General features: G+C 48.1%; 1 long non-coding RNA gene and 1 pseudogene across 2 annotated transcripts; one reads left to right on the forward strand and one right to left on the reverse strand.

Annotated features, from left to right (window-relative positions):
- Positions 1–4723: 4723 nt before the first annotated feature.
- On the reverse strand, positions 4724–11296 carry LOC136497761 (probable glucuronosyltransferase Os04g0650300; annotated as a pseudogene).
- Positions 5298–8671, forward strand: LOC136497762 (uncharacterized). Of its 2 annotated transcripts, XR_010769423.1 has the most exons (4): positions 5298–6293; positions 6514–6715; positions 6866–7179; positions 7886–8671. It is a non-coding gene; the product is annotated as an uncharacterized lncRNA (long non-coding RNA). The 2 variants fall into 2 exon arrangements; XR_010769422.1 differs by lacking the exon at positions 7886–8671 and having other exon boundaries at positions 5301–6293; positions 6866–7289.
- Positions 11297–18938: the final 7642 nt, after the last annotated feature.

The raw sequence follows: 18938 nt of genomic DNA on the forward strand, positions 1-18938 counted from the left end.
CTTCAGCCTCTTTGAGGACGCCAGCCGGCTCTTCTTAGTCGGTGACAGGTGCTACTTCCCCAGTGCGTACACCACCACATTATAGCGTTGGGAAGGACCCTGCAATCGAGGACGACGACGACGACGACGACGAGTGGGAAGATTGGCCGCAGAACGAGATCGGCATGTCTCAGCTAGGTGGTGTCCCGCTTGGCACCCAAGGAGCATCACAGGTACTAACAAAGGTAGTTTCTTTAAATACGTAGGCTACATAAACTAACGATCACAAAGAATTCTAAGTAATCGTGCATATCACATACTTGCAGGGTACGAGCCATACGCACCGGCGACGCGACCGCACCGACGTTGGCTACACTCCCAATGTGTTGCCAACAAATCCGAAGAGACATAGACGTCCGAGGAATCCTTACAGTCTTGGGTCTTAGTTTGTTAGGTCGAACTATTATTGGGGTCCGAAACTTGCAGGCTATTTGGTTATGTTATATCGAACTTAAGTCAGACTTATGTCGCAGCTTGTCAACTTATGTTATTTGCTTCATATTCGTTTCAATGCGTCGCGACATCACTGCTTGTGAGATTAAGTAGCAACTAGTTCAAAAAACGGCTTTCAAAAAATATTCGTTTCAATCCGATCCAATTTTTCGTAATCGATTAGTTAACATGGTGTTTAACCGTATTATGAAAGACGGAAAAAATATCAATTGCCTTATCAATTTCTCTATTCGGCCTTGAAAAAATTTAACAAAATATAGAAACAAATTTACTATTTATTTTACGTCAAACAATATTTACAACAACTCCCACCATCGGCACGACACGTTCCGATTAAACCGTCCAGGTACCGCCGGGTTGGCGGCGGGCGCGGCGGGCAAGCTTGCTGCTCAGGCTGGCATGACTGGCTGCGGGGTTTTATTTGGCCCAGCCACGCCATGACCCCTGGCGCGGCATTGCCGCGCCAAGATGGGTGGCGCGGCAGACCCTGTCCCGTCAGCGGTCATCGTTCCTGGTCGCCGCCACGCCAGCCCTGTGCCGCGCCAGGGCAATAGACGCGGCCAAAAGTGTTAGTTTTAAAAAAAACGAACGTGTTAGATTTAAAATTAGTTTCGAAAAAAAGGTTAAAATTAAAAAAAAAATCACCACTACTTGATGCCGTGCAGCCGCGGCTTATCTGCCTGATGATATGCCCTGTCGCCCACTGGGCTGCTGCTGCCTGCCTGGTCTCGCTCGGTGATCTGACCCGGTTTACTGAATCTGAATGCACTGGGGCTGCGCGCGCGGAAAATGGCATTCAACTTGCGGGAACGAACGTCCCCAGCCCCAGACGTTCTGCGTGCGCCGTGTCCTATCGGTTCGTGAGACAGCGTCCGTATGACCGTATCCCGTAGGGTCAAGTGGTCAAGGCATGTGATGTGCCCCTGCTCGGCACTGCAAGATTTCTTCTGTCCAGTACTAAAACTAGAATACAGAGGGCTATACGGCATGTGACTTCAATGACATGCAACGCAGAGAGCACACCCATCATGCGTGTGATATTGTGATGGGCCGTAGGAGCCGGGCGTGACCGGTGGATCGCAACCATGTGTAAACTGCTGCCGCCGCTGGCGCCGTAGCGTGCCGTGGAGGGGTCAAAGCCGAGCCAGCCACACACGCAACGCGACCCAGCGGAGTATTGCTCGGCCACGCTCCTGCCCCGTGTGGCCGTGCATCAAACACGGTCTCCTTCGTCATCCTTGCGCGACATTGGAGGACCGCCCGAATGCGGAATGCCCCGACCCCGATTCTTCAGCTCGGCACTACGCGCCAACACGCGGATCTGGGCGATCCGAGCTCCACGGCGCCACCGGAAATTCCGGTGGTGGTGATCCTCGCCGAGCCCCCTGGGTGGGTGACGAAGGATTCCGTTTTCTGGTCTCGGACAGCGACCATGGCGGCTTCACCAGTTGCCAGGCCAGGCTCCCTTCTTCGCTTCGGAGTTGAGAGCTGCGAGCCGAGAATCTGTTGATCTTTCTTTTAGTTGCGAGCTGGTCAACTGGAGCACTACACGGTACGAATCAAAACAAAGCTGGTAGGGGGGCTTTGTGGCGCGCGGTAGAACTCCTGATGTCCGGTTATCCGAAAGGGGAAAACATCCTACTGTCCAGATTCGGACTTGTCCATTGTTGTTTAGTGGGGTGAATTTTAGATTTTGGGTTACTGTAGCACTTTTGTTTTTATTTGGCAATTAGTGTTCAATCATAGTCTAAATAGGCTTAAAACGTTCGTCTCGCGATTTCCAACCAAACTGTGTAATTAGTTTTTTTTTCGCCTATATTTAATGCTCCATGCACGTATCGCAAGATTCGATGTGATAGATATTGTAGCACTTTTTTAGAATTTGGTCTGACAACTAAACACGGGCTAAACTAAAATCAGATCCTTCCTCTCCACAATAAAATAACTAAATTGTATCCTTCCTCTATAGTCAGGTTCAGATAAGGCCCGCGGACCGCGGTCAATTTTCCCGAAAGTTTCTTCTTCGGGCTCTCGAGCAAGACCAAGCTCATACGCAAAACTATCGACAGCGATCAAGCCACCACGCAATTCTTTTCGCAAGAAAAGGGGGGAAAAAGAGCGATGCCACGCGAATCAGTCCAACAAGGTTAAATTCCGGGTCACCCAGCAGTAGCTGCTGAGCCTAGTTCGGGACTTACGGTAGCCGGTAGCGTACAAACATAGCCTGATCATAGTGTGAAGTTGAACTGTCACGTGTGAACCCGTCTGAAGTTGAAAGATGCCCGCGTTACGGCCAAAAACAAGCCAACCAAACCGTGGAGAGAAAAAAAATAGAGCAAGTGCATGATGTTGTTTCCAGCACGAAACGTCGCGTTACTGTAACAGAGCTTCTTCCTGTTGCTTTCCTGTGCCATTTCTCATTTGCACTCTACCTTCCCGAGTTCCCGACCAGGTTTTAGCCTTGAACCTAATAAATACAGTATGCTGTGAACTCTGAAAGCTGATGAGTTAGCCGGTTAACATATGCCTTGGACAACTGAATACCTACGAATCCTAATCCAAATAGGGCCCTTCGATTCTGAATAATAAGCTGAATAAAAATCCTAATTCAAATAGAAATAGAAATAAAAATAGAAAAAAGTAGTATAAATATTATTCCGGTATTAAATCACAGAGTCCCTGCCGTTCTAATTTTAGTCCTATGTGTCCACGTTTTCCGTGTCCCCCTCCATGTGCACATGCGATCTTTTTTTCTTTTATTGTTTCTGTTTTATTGGACTCGTTTTTTCCATAGCTCATAATAATTTTCTGTAGCCCATAATATTTTGGTGTATATTGTTGTCCCGTTTGATTTTTATGATTCTGATTTTTAGCTTGGTTTTTTCTACCCTTTTCTTTTGGGCTGGTGGTTTTTAAATTTCCTTGTAAACATAACAAACATAAAATAAAATATAAATACAATATTATGGGTCCTCACGCCATTGATTTCTTTCTAAGAAATGAAAATTTCACCATCAATTTATTGATATATGGTCCGTTTGGTTGAACCGTGGCCTCTAAAAATGTAGTTGTCATGTGACCCCACCTATCAACCACAGCGTGAAGAGGGGCCACGCTCGCTCGCCGCTGGGAAGAATCTCGATCGCGGCGGCGGCGGCGGCAGTGCATATATCTTTATGAATAAATAATTTATGTGCTTTGCGACAGGAGAAAGAAGTCATGAAGGTTGAATTTTAATTTGACACAGGCTTAATAGAACATTATCATATTATTGCCAAGAATAACTTATATTATGGATGTTGATCATCGTAAAATAAATTATAGATTTGAAATTTATAAAAAGATATAAAACATAAATTGATATGTATCATTTATGTCGTTGTTTTTTTTTTGTTAACATTTGATACTCCCATTCTAACGCACGGGCAAATTTGCTAGTGAAAAATAAAAAGTGAACCTAACTCAATTGGTTGGGAGGGAAATAGGATCATACACTCAACCACCCAAGTTTAGTTACTCTTTGAATTTATGTGTATATTTTTTTTACATTTAAAAAGCACCTAGTTCGCCTTAGATTGGTCTATTTTTCAGAAAATTCATGAGAAATGGAAACAGGAGGTGGGGGTGGTGAGCTGTGGGCTGTTATGCGTGGATTCGTCACCGGTCCATCCAGCTTACGGCCCATGATGGATACGATTCGTCGTGACGATCGCTTGGGTAGATCTAGCCCAAGAAGTTTAGGGCCTGTTATGCCTTGCCTCGCAGTCTATGCACACCACGTGGACCGGGCTGGCAAGTTAAACTCTACATGAGATAGGCTTCTTGTTCCAACAAATGTCAGACAGCCCAGGTCCATGCGAATGATGCAACTTCCAGTTTCCATGTTGACATCTGGACGAAATTTTAAGACATCAAAGTTCAGGACTTCGGAAATGAAGATCTGGCAGAATCCTGCAGGCTCTGAGAAAATTTAGGACCGCTAGCAGAAGGTAATGCTTTGAAAAGTATTCGAGTCGAATAAGATATGAATCTAAAACAGAATGATTCAGTTCTGCGAAGTAGACACCAGCCAATGCCTAAATGGTATTTGACTTTGACAGTGAAAAATCAAAGGTAACAACAGGTTCAGAGAAGCTGCCCTAGGGTTTAGGATAGCTGACGAGCTGGTTTCAAAGTTAGGAACACCAAGACCAATTAACCACCAGGGGTTGCACGGCCAAACATCTTGACATACGTACGTGTATAGAAAACGAAGTGAAAACTGGATCATCATTATTTCATACAAGTGTACAACCAATGCTTCGATTCCCAAACCACAAGACTTTTGCAAGTCCCTGCTCTCATCTATTTTACACGAAAACAATATGCCTACAATGCTATTCTACAGCAAGGGGGAACGGAGGTACGGATAATTAAACTTTTTTACCTATTTTTTTATACGTTGATACAAAGGGATTTAGACGACGAAGTGTCCAAGATTACATGTACTTCTGGTAGCTTTATCTGTAGAGTCCAAAGAAATGAGCTGAGCTGAGGCAGCTTCAGTTACTTTGGCAGCGGTTGGCACCGACGGTGCATCAGTGGAACTGCTGGGGACTTTTGACAAATCTTGGGGGCAACAGCTGCCTGATTTGCTCTGACTTCTACTGTCCACGAAAAAAAAGAAAGAAATGTCCTCTAGTGCTGTTCTTCAGTGCTTGCTAGAGTAGTTTGCATCTGTTGCGTCTCTGGTTGAACAGTTTGCTGATGGGCACCGGTATTCATCAGAGGAGGATCGATTTTCCACCTGCACACAAAATGTCACATGATTAAACATGCATTTACTGTATGAAAAAAGCAGCGCCAACTTAACATAGTTAGTAGGAGCACATATGTGATCCCTAAATCAAATACGTAATGGTCTAGTCATGGTAATATAGAGTTGTAAACTTGTAATGACAGGGCAAGCGAAGAACGGTATAAGAGCTGGACCCATGGCACCACGAAGTATTTGTTTCATCAATTATGTGCCACTGCCACATAAGATATCAGATTTGGTCCCTTCAATTTAATTAGGCGTGCATTGACCAAAAACTCTTATCAGATGGCACTGATCAGAGATGCCGACAACAGGTTTCAGTCTTCAGCACTCCAAACCTTCAAATCTGAATTTGTGTGCATGACAGAACAACTAAACACACCAAAGTAACCATGACAAGCGCATTTTGTATAAAAAAAATAGTACTTATTTGGTCTAGAGATGTTCCATCGGTGGAGTATTGAAGTGATAGGTATGAATTAGTAGATCTTCAGCACCGAATAAATTGGAGATCGATGGGAGCATCCGCGTGGATTCAGCTAATGCTGTTTTGACAGTTTTTACCGCCTCGCGCCGGTTGCTTCGCTGATTGCCAACAGGTTCCTTCGGTGGCGGTTTGTTCTCTCGCCGCCAGCGCGGGCCCACCACGCCGCACGTTCCCGTCTTCGTCGCCTGCCTGGCCCATTTACCAGTCACCCGTCGTCGATTCCCTGGGTGGTGCTGCATCGCCGAAATCGCCTCGGGTGGGTGCACACTCCTTTTAACCGCGCACCTACCTCAACCGCGCGCCTCCGTTCCTCCCTCGGCGTCATCGCCGCCGCCGCGTCCTCGGAGTCTCCTCCACTATACGCTGCCTCCTAAACGCCTCCTCCCCTCCCAGCGTCGCCGCTCCGGCCTGCGCGACCGGACCCTGGCGCGGTGGCGGCTCCCGCCTAGGGATTCGTCTCTCCGTCGCCGGCATCCCAGATCGGTCGGCCTACAGCGCGGCGGGCTCCAGGTGAAGGTGCGTCCTCTCCGTTGCTCCCCTCCGCTTTCCCTCGCCGATGCCGCGGCCTCGCCGTAAACACGGTTGCGGGGCGCCGATATAGCGGCCAGACAAGCGCAGGCGCGTTACGGTGGAGGTCCTCTGCCTCGATTCAGGCTCATGCTGACGGGGCCTTCAGAATCGATTTTGATGTTTTCTTTCTTTTTTTTCCCTCACCTTCTCCGGTTCCCGTCTTCAGGCAACGGCACACCGACCTTGGATTTGGCTTCTGCACGTCTGGATGCTGCTGGGTTACCTTTGCTATGTCCAACGCCAACGAGAGGCCACTGATGCAGCTCCCAGCCTGTCAGCCAACGTCTTCAGGTGTTCCTTCACCTTCCTCGTCTACAGCTGCCAAGCCAGGAAGATAGACAGTAGCGGTCCCAGGATTTTTCTCAGATGTAAGCCTAACTAATTGCAATCCTTATTTTGTTCATTGTCTTGTACTTATTCAGATTGCCATAAAATTCTAATTATTGGCCTAAGCCATGTCATCATATATTCTAATTATTGGCCTCAGCTAAATTCGTTTTTTTTCCAAAATTTGACAGAGAGGAACAAATAAATATGGTACTAGCTGTAGTACCTGCTGCTAATTGACCACAGAGACCGTTTTCCATCAAGGAGAGCATAACCGATGTGTTTTTTAGTGTTACTTTTTTCTCCAGTCAGAATTGCTTTATGATATTGTGAGGTTGTGCTCTGCTCACTGTCTGATATGTACATCCAGCTTACGTTTCTTCAGGTTTGGTTTTTTCTCACTCTTATTTTTAGATGTTGTGAGATTGTGTTATGTTCGCTGTCTGCCTGCCACAATGCTGGTGTACAATGTGCGTTTCCACACTCATACACCTGCAAAAATCAAGTGAGTTAATAGCGCCGCCTGCCTTTTCTCTGTTACTATTTATAGGTAACTAACAAATTATACAATTTCTTTTTGCCCTAAGTAATCTTGAGCATATGGAATCTAACTAGGTTCGTTGTAAATTAATTTTCTTCATGTGTTTGTCTATACGTAATAATTGGTATGCTTACCTACCATGTCCTCTTTGATTACACAATATCAGTTGAATTAATGTGTATAGATTTTATCTCACTTCTCCATCACACTTCCTGTGTTACCTCACACTATCTACGAATAATTCCATACCATGGTTGTTAACCTTGTGAGCTGAATCATGATAGTGTCCAAGTGTCTGTAGTTCGATAACAGTTAGTACAGGCTGAATCCAGTGAGCCTTTAATTAGTGTTTATTTTTCTTTATCAATAGTCTGGCATAACTATCTAGGTTAATTTTGTACTGCTGAGCTTTACTAATTCTTAGCGACTCAGTATGTTAATATCAACTTTAGGTTGTTCCGCTTTTATTTCTACCTATTTCTTATGACCTCTTGCCCGATGTATGTTGTCCACTGACAGCAGCAAAAACACACCATAAGGCTTCAGTTATGGTTGTTGAATGGTTACTATATCCTTGCTCCTCTATTCATGGTTTCAGTTCCCATTCTCTATCTATTTTTAACTAAAAAATGGTCTCCATCATGATTACATCAGAATTTATCTTTTACAGAGCACCTGCAGCTGCAAGGAATGTGCAACCAATGCTGTTGGCATGTATTTCTATACGTTTTTCATTTTGCAATGCAGAAATTTGAGTTAGATAGCAGCACTAGAGTATGACCAGCAGCATACCGTTATGTCTGTCTTCTAACAAGCACAAGACCCATACTGTATTGTATTGTTAGCTTATTATTTCCAATCAATTGTTTCATCTGTAGGTGTGGATTGTATGACTAATTTGGGTATTGCACCTTATTGGTGCCTTGCCAGTTTTAAGAGAAAAGTTTAACTATATCCAAATTCCTTTAGGATACTCATTTCGGGATAACATGCCAGATTATGATATCTATCTGTTATATGGTCTCTCTTATATCATCCCATTATTTCGAACGTTCAAAGTTGTCACGATTGCTCGGTAAAATTGTCATGATCATGGTGCATGAGCAATCTGTTTATCTTGCAATGGTATTCATGGCAAAAGTCAACACGATAATAGACAACCCACGAACCCAGGCAAAAGCTAATCATGGACAATGCAATTCCCGGGTTCAGCCTGCTTGCTTAAAATGATTGCCGTCTAGCGTTTCACGTGCTTTGCTTAGGTATGCAGAACTAAAAGCAAATGATTATGCGGGCGCAGCGTAGCGCGCCTGACGTCCTAGTATTTAGAATGACCTGGCTCTGCTTTCGACACAACGCATAGGACAGCTAGATTAGGTGGGCATGTGGAGCAAATAGAGAGCTTTTGGAGAAAGTAAGGTGTACTACGTCAATCATATAATCCTTTGTGATTAAACAACACGCCACCACGAAGATCATGAAATGATTTGTTTTCAAGGAAAACGATTTTCTCAGTCAATGAAATGTCATGCTGCACGTTTAGTACTATATACTATCATTGTTCAGCTTATATTAAAAGGACGAATCCTAATATCATGGCTGTATTTAGGGAACACTAAATTATAACACAAGGCGCCATGTTACGAGACGAAGACATGAAAACGAAAGGAACAGGAACCAACGACGCCAACTCTGTTTATGAAAACGGCAACCACCGGCGGGGTCAGGTAGTGGAGACTGAGATCGACAGATCACAACCTCGCAGTATGTAGTCTGTACACAAAGTGTCCCCCCCCCCCCCCCCCCCCCCACCCCCCACCCCCACCACACACACACACCCACCGAATCAATTAGGAACACCATGACAACCAGCCTGTTCGGTGGGGGGCTAAAATGATCATATACGATCGTGGATTATTACCGCTAACTGGTTTAGTGTGAGAGAAAAATATTATTCTAGCTGGAAATTTACGATCGTTTACGACCAAGCGAACACGTTGCATAATTTGAGCAACTAAAGTGTACCTCGTGTCGCACCACGAAACCAACTCTTGTAGATCTAAAGCATGCAAACTAGCTAGCACGGAAATTAATTATCAGCATTTATTAATTACTAATTGCAGGCAATTTGTAAAGTTGAAATTCCAAAGTAGCAGGCGAGGTCTCCGGCGAACTTACTCGTGTGGGAATTTGACCTCGTGGAGACTTTCAGAACGCAGCGAACCACGCGAGAGCCGCCTGGGCGCAGCTGGCGAGCGGTTCGACGCGGCCGGTGCCGGGTGACGAGCGCGAGAGGGCTGGCGGCGCGAGCGTCGGCGTCGTCGATGGCGCTGAGATCGCGCACACCACACGGGCCGCTCCTTGGTGTCCTCCCACAGCGCCCGCGCGTTCACCACGAAGCCGGCCCACTCGAGCCTGCTGGACATCAGCATGTCGCTCCGGTTCGCCGGCAGCACGGTCTCCTCCGAGACGCGGTAGCCCACCAGGTTCCCCTCCGCGTCGCACGACGGCGCCTGGAGGAAGGACTCGCTGGTGCCGTCGTCCTCGCCCAGGATGCCGACAGGCACGGCGCCCACGGTGGTCACCTTCTGCGCCTCGTCGAACAGCTCCGGTAGCGGAGGATGCTGTTCTCGTCGGCGAACACCACGATGCCGTCCATCCGCTTCGTCCGAATCTTCCCTGTTGCATTATTAATGAGCGGAGAGGTGGTGAGTGAGATCTGAATTATGAGTAGGAAGGATCGTGCTAGTTAATGAGCTGAGAGGCGATGAGTGAGAGGCGTGCCGTGCGTGAGATCCCATCCCTGTGGTTGGAGCCTGCGTACAGCGTAGTAACGTACCTGAGGGCGTGCAATTCGCAGGCTCGCGGTGGAGTCGCCAGGGCCGGTGATGTGGAGGAAAGTCGAGGTTGGAGCGGGAGAGCACCGCGGCGACGGCGTCTGTGCGGTGCCCCGGACTCGACGACGATCCACACGAGCTGGGCATCGACGAGGCGGAGTGTGTGCGCCAGAGACGTGAGCGATGGCACCTGGAGCGCGGAGGTGGTGGTCGGGGTGACAGCAATGACGGGCCTGGCGGGTCCCGCGCCGCGGCTGCTTGGTGCTGCGCTGCGCGTTCTGGACGGCGGCGAGGATGCGGTGCGCCTTGAGGAGCTCGCTGGGGTCCGGGTGGGGCCAGGCGCGGAACGCGGATCGGGTGGCGGCCAACGAAGACGGGGCCGTGGTGGTGCTGCTGCTGCGGCTGCGGGTGGGCTCCGATCTCGGCGGCCACGGTGGTGGTGGTGGTGACGGTTGGTTGTCGTGGTGGTGGTGGTGGTGATCGTGGCCATGGCCGTGGCGTTGGCGCCCGCGAGCACGACGGCGGGCGGGGGACACGAGGCGAGACGAGGTGCGCGGCGGGGTTGATGGGCGGGGTGGGCAGGAAGAGGAGGTAGACGATGAGGCGGGAGAAGTGGAAGCCGACGGCCATGGAGGTGGCGCAAAAGAGCGCGTGCAGCAGCAGCCACGTGGCCGGCAGCGACGGCTTGGCCGGCTCCGGCGCCGCGTCTGGCGGCCCCGCCGCGGGTCTCAGGCCCGGCCACAGCGGCGGGAGCTTCATGCCGACCGGACGACCTGCGGACAAGATCCCGCGCCCCCCCTGCGGCCTCTGCACTGCGGTTCGCGCGTTCGCGGGCGTGCACCCTCCGGCCTCCGGTGCGGTGCTCTCGCAGTCAGTCGCAGCCTACTACGCGCAAACCAGCCAGCGGGCGGTGGCAGCAGCAGTAGTCGGCGGTGTGGGGTGATGGGGAGATAGCTGCTGATGCGAGGTGGCAGGAGGCAGGCAGGATAGGCTACTGCTGCAGCAGGATTAACCAGTGCGGGCACGGGGCGATGCAATTATTAGGAGCGCGGCAGCGGCAGGGGAGGAAGCCAGGAAGGGCAAGCGGCTGGTGGCGGATGGTGTGGTGGCCCCTTCCGGCCCCTGGGAATTTGGCAATTGGCAGCGCCAGCCCGCGCGGCGCGGCGAGGAGCAGTGCCGGTCTGGTGGTCTGGTGCCCGGAGGGAAAAGGACACCCAAGTTGGGTGGCTGACGGTGGCCTCGGACTCACTGGTGACTGGCCTGGCCTCCAGAAAGGGTCGGAATATTTTTCGGCCGTTATTAGGCAGTGTGCGCTGACAGGAAGACACGCTTTCGTGCACTGCGCCCCGTCTTAAAGAAAAGAAAAGGCTATTCACTTTAGGGCGTGTTTAGATCCAAAATTTTTGGGGTTTTGATTACGGTAGTACTTTCGTTTGTATTTAGTAATTAGTGTCTAATTATGGACTAATTATGTTCAAAAGTTTCGTCTCGTGATTTCTCACCCAACTGTGCAATTAGTTTTTTTTCGTCTACATTTAGTACTCCATGCATGTGCCGCAAGATTTGATGTGACGGGTACTGCGCAAAATTTTTTAGGAACTAAACGGGGCCTTAGACTATCTCCATAAGAGCACGTAAACCGTGATCAAACCTAAAATAGGTCATTCATAATGTTTTACCTACCAAAATCAAAGCTCCAACGGAAGACCCAAACACCTCACCCATTTTGCATCCGAGACTTCACGAAACACAAATCTACGTCGTCGAGAGACTGACACAAATCTGTGACCGCGACCTTTGTCCCCTCCCCATGGCGCCCCCATCCCCAACGACATCCATGGCATTGCTCCTCCAGTGCCAGTGGCGGCGCGCCCTCCACCCTCCCCAACGGTAGCGCCCCTCCCCACCCCAGCGCGCCCCCACCAGCGGCGCAGACTACGGTGGAGGCTGTGGCCCGTGTGGCACGCGGGAGCGAGCTCGGCACCCGCGGCGACGATTTGAGGGCGAGCGCGGCCAACCGAGACGACGGCAAGGCGCAAGCAGCGGCGCGCGGTGGAGCTCGTGTCGCCGGGGGTGGGGGAGGACGGGCCGCCGGTGTTGGAGGAGGACCCACCGGGGGTGGGGGAGGGCCTGCGCGCCTGCATCCTCCACCATGCTCCATGGATCCGCGGCGGCACCCGGCGTCGGCGCGGCCAGATGGCCGCACGCGTTCGCTCTTCCTCCTCGCGTGCGGAACAGAGGGCGATGGCCCGGCCACGGGAACGGGTGCGCGCGGGGGAGAGAGTCCCGAGAGAGGGACGGGCTTTTGGGTAGGCTGTTGGAGAATGCGAGTTTTTGGTCCGTGATCTTTTTAATGTGCGTGACCCAAACTATAGAATGGGTCTTCGATTTGAGTCTGTGCTGCTGGAGTAGTACCTCCATTCTTTCGTGCCGCCTAAACTCTAATGCCTACTCCGTAAACCCTAAACCCTCCCTGTGAGTCCCATCAGACAGAGTATTGAGCTTGGGTAAACGCCATTGAGCTACAGGAGTGGTTTTACTGCTTGCTCACTGGAGTCCACAGCAGGTCAGCAGCTGAAACGCATGACGGCATGGGGCGATCTAACACATGCGGCGGCAGTGATCCCTGATCCGGTACTGCGATGAATGTGCGCTATGCGGTGGCAGCTGCTGCCTGCTGCGTTCTTGGGATCGTCTGGAGCGACACAAGAACCGACCGACCGACGGTGCGCCGCTTGCACCCGCAATAACTCTGTTTCGTTTTCCGCGTTGTCGCCGTACGTACGCTCCGCTGCCGAACGGAACCGGAGCGCACCATCATCATTTGCAAGGTGGGTACGTGGAGGAGTCGCAGGCCGTGCCGAAAGCGTCAAGCAATTCATGAATTCGACCAGTCCAGGACAGAGGATGAGAGGACGCGCCAGGCACGGCGCCCGCCCTGTCAGGCCGTGGGTCTGAAATGGCGGCCATTCCCGGCTTTTCCGACGGGAGGATGGATGGTTGCAGGTTTACAGTCTGACCGACGGCGCATCCTCGTCTCACGTCTTTTGGGAATACGCAGAACAGTGTCCACTCTTAACCGCTAAAGAATAGTAACTCTAATCCATTTAGGGTTAATGGTTAAGCTAAGTTTTAACAAATCACAATTAGCTAATACTGAGCATCTCCTGTTGTCTTTTTGAAACGCTAGTTATCCTCCATGTTATTTTGTTAGGCGTGCATGGCGCATGGGTTTAACCGATATACCAACAGGCTACTATCACGGTAGATTGATTATACCGTGCTCTGTTGGCCGATGCGCATGCTTGATTAGTGCAAGTATAAAGAGTTGTAAGTGGGCTGAATTCTGTGGTGGAGGAGAGATGAGATCAGATTTGAGAGAGAACAGAAGAAGCGAGTTGTAAATTGTAGACTTACAACCAACTTATATACACGAACCAAGAAATTTTGTGAGAGAAAACAAATGAATTAGACGAGAACTAATTACTATATGAGTTAGCTCATAGATGGGCTATAAATGTACATACAACCAATAGAGAACTATATTATTAGCTTCACTCTTAGTGGTGGTCTAGATTTACCACCCTAAAAAACCATGCACACACATGCTTGATTGGTTGTCGCCTTGGCTCACCACCCAAACAAACATAGTACATGAGTAGCACAACTCTTCTCGGTACTGATGAATCACCCTATATTAGAACATAAATATACTTTACACAAGAATACGGAGGGGATAAAACAAGATAAAAATGAGAAGCTGGTCATCTTAATTTACAAAACCGTGTGAGCATAGACACATGAATTAAAAAATATACGAGCCTAGCTCTTTTTCTAGATAATTGTTTTTCATCTTTCTATCTCATTCTCGCTGAAAACACATATGCCATGAGCTGGCTATTTGTACTATTACTAGAGACAGTCTTAAAAGCTAAGAGTTCATCAATAGAGATGTACTCCATCTGTCCTATAAAAAGTGTCATTCTCGCTTTCGAGAAGCCAAATATGTTTAATTTTGACCAAATATTTATAAGAAAATATTATTATTTATGGCATATAATTAGTATCATTAGATAGATCATTAAATATATTTTTGTAATAAGTTTATTTAGAGATACAAATATTTTAAATATTTTTTCTACAAACTTAGTCAAAATTAAGAAAGCTTTATCGGCACGAGCCTCATAGTGACTTTTTTAATGGGACGTAGGGAGTATGCACCTATTAGCTGGTGATCCAAATATACACCTACTAATAGTTAGCTGCTTCTCCTCTGCATTCTTTTGTTAGGCGTGAAAGTGTTTAACCTAGATACCAAGACGTCATCGTGGTGGATCAGTTGTCCTCCGGATGCAGCGCTCTCCTACCCCTGCCCAGCGCATGTTTGATTGTCCGCACTCACCACCACAACAACTCTGCATGTGCATGCTCGATTGTCCGTGGCCTAAACTCACCACCCCAAAAGCCATGTATGAGCATTGCAGCTCGTAATGGTCTGCCTTGGTAATGATGAAAAGCTGGCGCTCAATGTTAAAGCAAAAATAAAAAATAAATACTAATACACACCTTACTACTAAAGAATATAGAGAGAGTAGCTAATTTCTAGCTCTGGATTAGCTTTACTCGCTCCAAACGTATCCGTAGTTTGAGCTTGATTTGGAAGGACTGAAGCTTTTGTGCTGCCATGTTGCGCTACCAGGCGGCCTTTTAAACTGCTGCAGGGTTTCAGTGTCGCTTGCCTTGGCCTTTACTGGTGATGGACTGATGGTATTCACGTGCGAGCCCATGCAGAGTGTAATGCTTTGCCGGATCCACGCCAATGCTGGATCTTAAAAGAACGCTGTTTGGAGTATAAATGTAGCCAACTGTACCATGTTCTCCCTGTCATTTACGTATCATGCATCGTTAGTCTCCAGGAATAGAATTTGCTATCCTTTTGCTCTACCCCTCTTCAGGCTTGAATGCTTTTGCCATTTTTCTATCCTCCTTTCTTTGCATCAGGAAACTGTCTGCCAGATCCTCTGTCCGATAACTGGAATGGGCAAGTTGCAGTTGCGGACGGGTTCGAGATCTCCTATCTCGGAGACAGATATAGCAGGAAAACTGCCGCTCCATTCTTTCAGAAGTCAGAACCAACTGCACCGTACTCAACGAGTCAACGAGTGTATCTCTGGCGAGAAACAGCCGGAACCGGGCAGCGCAAGACAGTAATAGCTCACTAGTAGCTGTAAAATGAGCGAAGAAACACTGTGCAAACGACCTCTGAGCTTACTCGAAGAAACTTAGTAGTAATACTCGATCAGTACGGCGCAGATCGAGCTGGGCTCGCTGCAGTTATCAAGAGCTCTGATCGATTGCCATTTGTCAACGGTCTACCACTCTGGATACAGACAAAAGCCAAGTAATGGACAGGACAGAGCAGAGCAGAGCTGAATGTCTGGATCAAGAATGGTCATCACCTAGCCAGCAAAAATGCCAAATGCACATGTCATAAGCTGGTTCCGGTCTTTGAAATGGATACGTTCTCCTTCCTTGCTTGCAATACCTACGCACGCGTCTTGTTGCGACGCTCACCGGCCGCCCAAGAGGATTTCGTTGGTGAGTACTGCATCTGAACTACCAGTCCTGCAGTCCGTGCAACAAACAATTCGGGGTAGGAGTAGACCAGCTGACCCGGCATTTTTCTTATAATTCAGTTGCATTGCGGTATCTTCTTTTTTCTCTCTCCCGTCGACGAGTCAGTTTGCAAATGGACCATATACTGATATACAACATATATTCCGAGGTTTGGTCAGTTCTTTTCTGCGAACAAGACTGAACATTGGCTCTGCCTAGCCTGACGTACTGACCGTTCGGTGAAACGTGAACATAGAACACAGGTGTCACTCGCTCCACAATATAATTCATAGTACGATCACATGAACAGCATGGGTCACTCACTATTTTTTCCCCTACCCCTTTCCACTGTTTTTTTCCAATTGTTTAAGGTACCATATGCTCAAGTGGTCATCATAATCACTTGTTAACAGCTAGCTAGCTAGCTCGTGGAATTAATCATTCATTCTCTGACGGAAAAAATCGACGTCTGGGTTGGAATTGCAGTTAGGTGGAGTCTGCCGGACCCTCTTTCTCTTTCCCTTCATCTGCCTGCCGCTGCTGCTCGTCTCTATGCTTTTAAGCATTTTAACTAATCCTCATCGCCTTCTTTAGGCACCACTGGTTGGAGGGAGCAGTAGTTGGAGCGTCCTCGCTTACGCTAAACGCCGTCCGTGCCATGCCAGCAGATGGCAACAACGCTTCCAGCTCAAGGGAAACAGGGCAAAACAGGGGCTCAGGCTATGTCCAGTGCAACGCTGGAAATTCTTTTGCTGTTTCGTTACACTTACTGCGACAGCAACAGGGGCCAAGTGAATAAGCAAAGCAACAGCAGGTAAGGTAGGAGTAAAAATAGATCCGCCGGGCGCCGGCGGTAGGAGCCGACAGGGAAGCAGCGGGAGCAGGTCGTTGGAGTCATCATGGGGAGCGTGTTGTTTCTCCGGCAGAAAGGCGGTTGTTTGCTTTGCTCCTTCCTTTCCCGGACCTTGTTTAGATTACCTCAAAGTTCTAAGTTTTTTCATTCTCTCTCAATTACATCAATTTTTGGACGCATGTATGGAGCATTAAATATAGGTAAAAAAAGTAACTAATTATACGGTTTGGTTGTAAATCACGAGACGAATCTTTTAAGCCTAGTTAGTCCATAATCAGATAAAATTTGTCAAATACAAATGAAACGTGCTACAGTATCCAGATTGCAAAAATTTGCAATCTAAACAAGGCCCCGGTCTCAGCATCCAGGAAACAAGCTGCCATGCTCACTAACTACCATTAACTATTGCTCTGTACCGATCACATGCTCTGATTGAGCTTGCACATGTCTGAACTGTGGCGGTGTGTGCAAGCTACAGAAAGAATACAGTGATACTTACGTACTGTTTGGTTGGATGATTTGTAATGGCATCTGATTACGGTGGCACTGATAACGTTAGATGTTTTGCTTCCACTGCAAGCGCATCACGCCATAATCTGTTCGCCTCATCTTCCCCTCGACATCTTCGTCCAGTTCTTTCCCAGCGCGAGCGCCGCCCATCCCCACTGCCTCTTCGCGTCCTAGTGTGACTCCACCCCTTCCCGTCCTCTCTGCCTTCTCCAATCTTGGCCTGCAGAACCGCGCCGCCCACGCCGCAACCCTAGGTGTTCTCATCTCGTCGAGGCCGTCTGGACGTCCATGGACGATGTCGTCGCCGGCGAAGAAACACTGTCACTTGCTGCACACCGTGATGGCCTCATCGAGCTAGGTGAGCGCCGCCGCCACCTGCTCCGGCACCAGCGAATGCCTCTGGGCGAGCGCCACGGCAATCTACTCCGGCACCAGCGAATGCCTCGTCGACTTACTGCGACTCTGCGAGATGATGAGCGACTCGCAAACCAGCCTCCTGCCATGGACGAGCACGAGGTGGATGCAACTGGCCGCGGCGTGCATCCTAACGCCATCAACAACGCTGCATCTCGAGTTCACACTCGAAGCAGGCACGCAGCGGCGCCGAGCATGAAGATCTACGTCTCGCTGTTTATCCAATTCCTTTACGGACACGAACAAAACAAAGCCAGTATTCGCTTAATTTGTTTCCATTTGCGGCGTCTTCCATTACTGTCCGCGTTTACGTTTACCTGATGCAACCAAACAGCTCCTTAGTGGGAGAAGAAACGGGGTGGGCGATGCATGTTTGTTGGGGTGGACAATTATGCATTTTGGCACATTGGTAGACAGGACAAGTACTTTTGTATTTGTCCTAAAAAAAAAGGACCCTTTGGGTTCAGATTCCATGAGTGGGTGGGTTGCAATTTTTTTCCCTGGTGTCTTGGTTCAATCATCACGTAATCTTCAGCTTTTGCGATGTGATTTTGATGTAGGCTTTGTAAGAAAAGGTTTGGGTGATGCATGCTTAAGCTTCAATCCTCCATTTTGGTATGTTTCCATTTCGTGAGGCTGGAGTGCTGGACCAAAAACGGAAATCGCTAGTTTGATTAGACGTTCCCAGAAATGGGAGAATCTCAGTAGCTAATTATCAAGTGATATTGAAGCCACTCTATCGAATATAATGATAATATGCTTCGCTTGTAAGATTAGCGACATCAGCGACGGTAATATCAGTTGATTGCAAGAGACAGCTCAAATTGGGTGATTGTGATCTGTGAGTCCTTCACTTTCTGAACTCTGATAGGTTTGCTGTGCAGATTCTCATGAAATGCGTCTACTACTGCACTTACTGTAATTTGTGACTCGTAAGTCCTACACTTTTAATAGATCTCCTATAAGAGTACTCCTATATAATCACAAAGTAGTAGCAGTGGTGGTGGTGGTGGTGGTGGTGTCCATCAATTCAACGACAGCATGTGAGGTAAAAAACTAAAAGTTGGATGGATTACAGAACCCACTTTAGGTTTTGTTTGGATGCATGTGCATTCACTTTAATCCACACGTGTTTGAGTGGACTGGACTGGAATTTAGTTTAATTTCACTCCAATCCACTTCAACATATGTGGACTGAGATGAATACATGCGCATCCAAACAAGGCTTTAGTTGTTTGAACTCATGCTCCAGCAATTCTAATAAGTGGAAGCAATTAGAGCTGCTTTATCCGTTCCAAAAATAAGTTGTTTTAGTCATAAGTCAAACTTCTCTAACTTTAAGAAAGTTTATTAAAAAGTACACCAACATCCACAACATCAAATTTGTTTCATTAAATGCGCCATGAAACATATCTTAATAATACATTTATTTTGGTTTGATATACATATAAATATATCTTGGTTGGATAAAGTATATTTTTCACCATTCAAGT

This window comes from Miscanthus floridulus, chromosome 12 (genome assembly GCF_019320115.1).
Source record: "Miscanthus floridulus cultivar M001 chromosome 12, ASM1932011v1, whole genome shotgun sequence".
Taxonomy (NCBI): Eukaryota; Viridiplantae; Streptophyta; class Magnoliopsida; order Poales; family Poaceae; genus Miscanthus; species Miscanthus floridulus.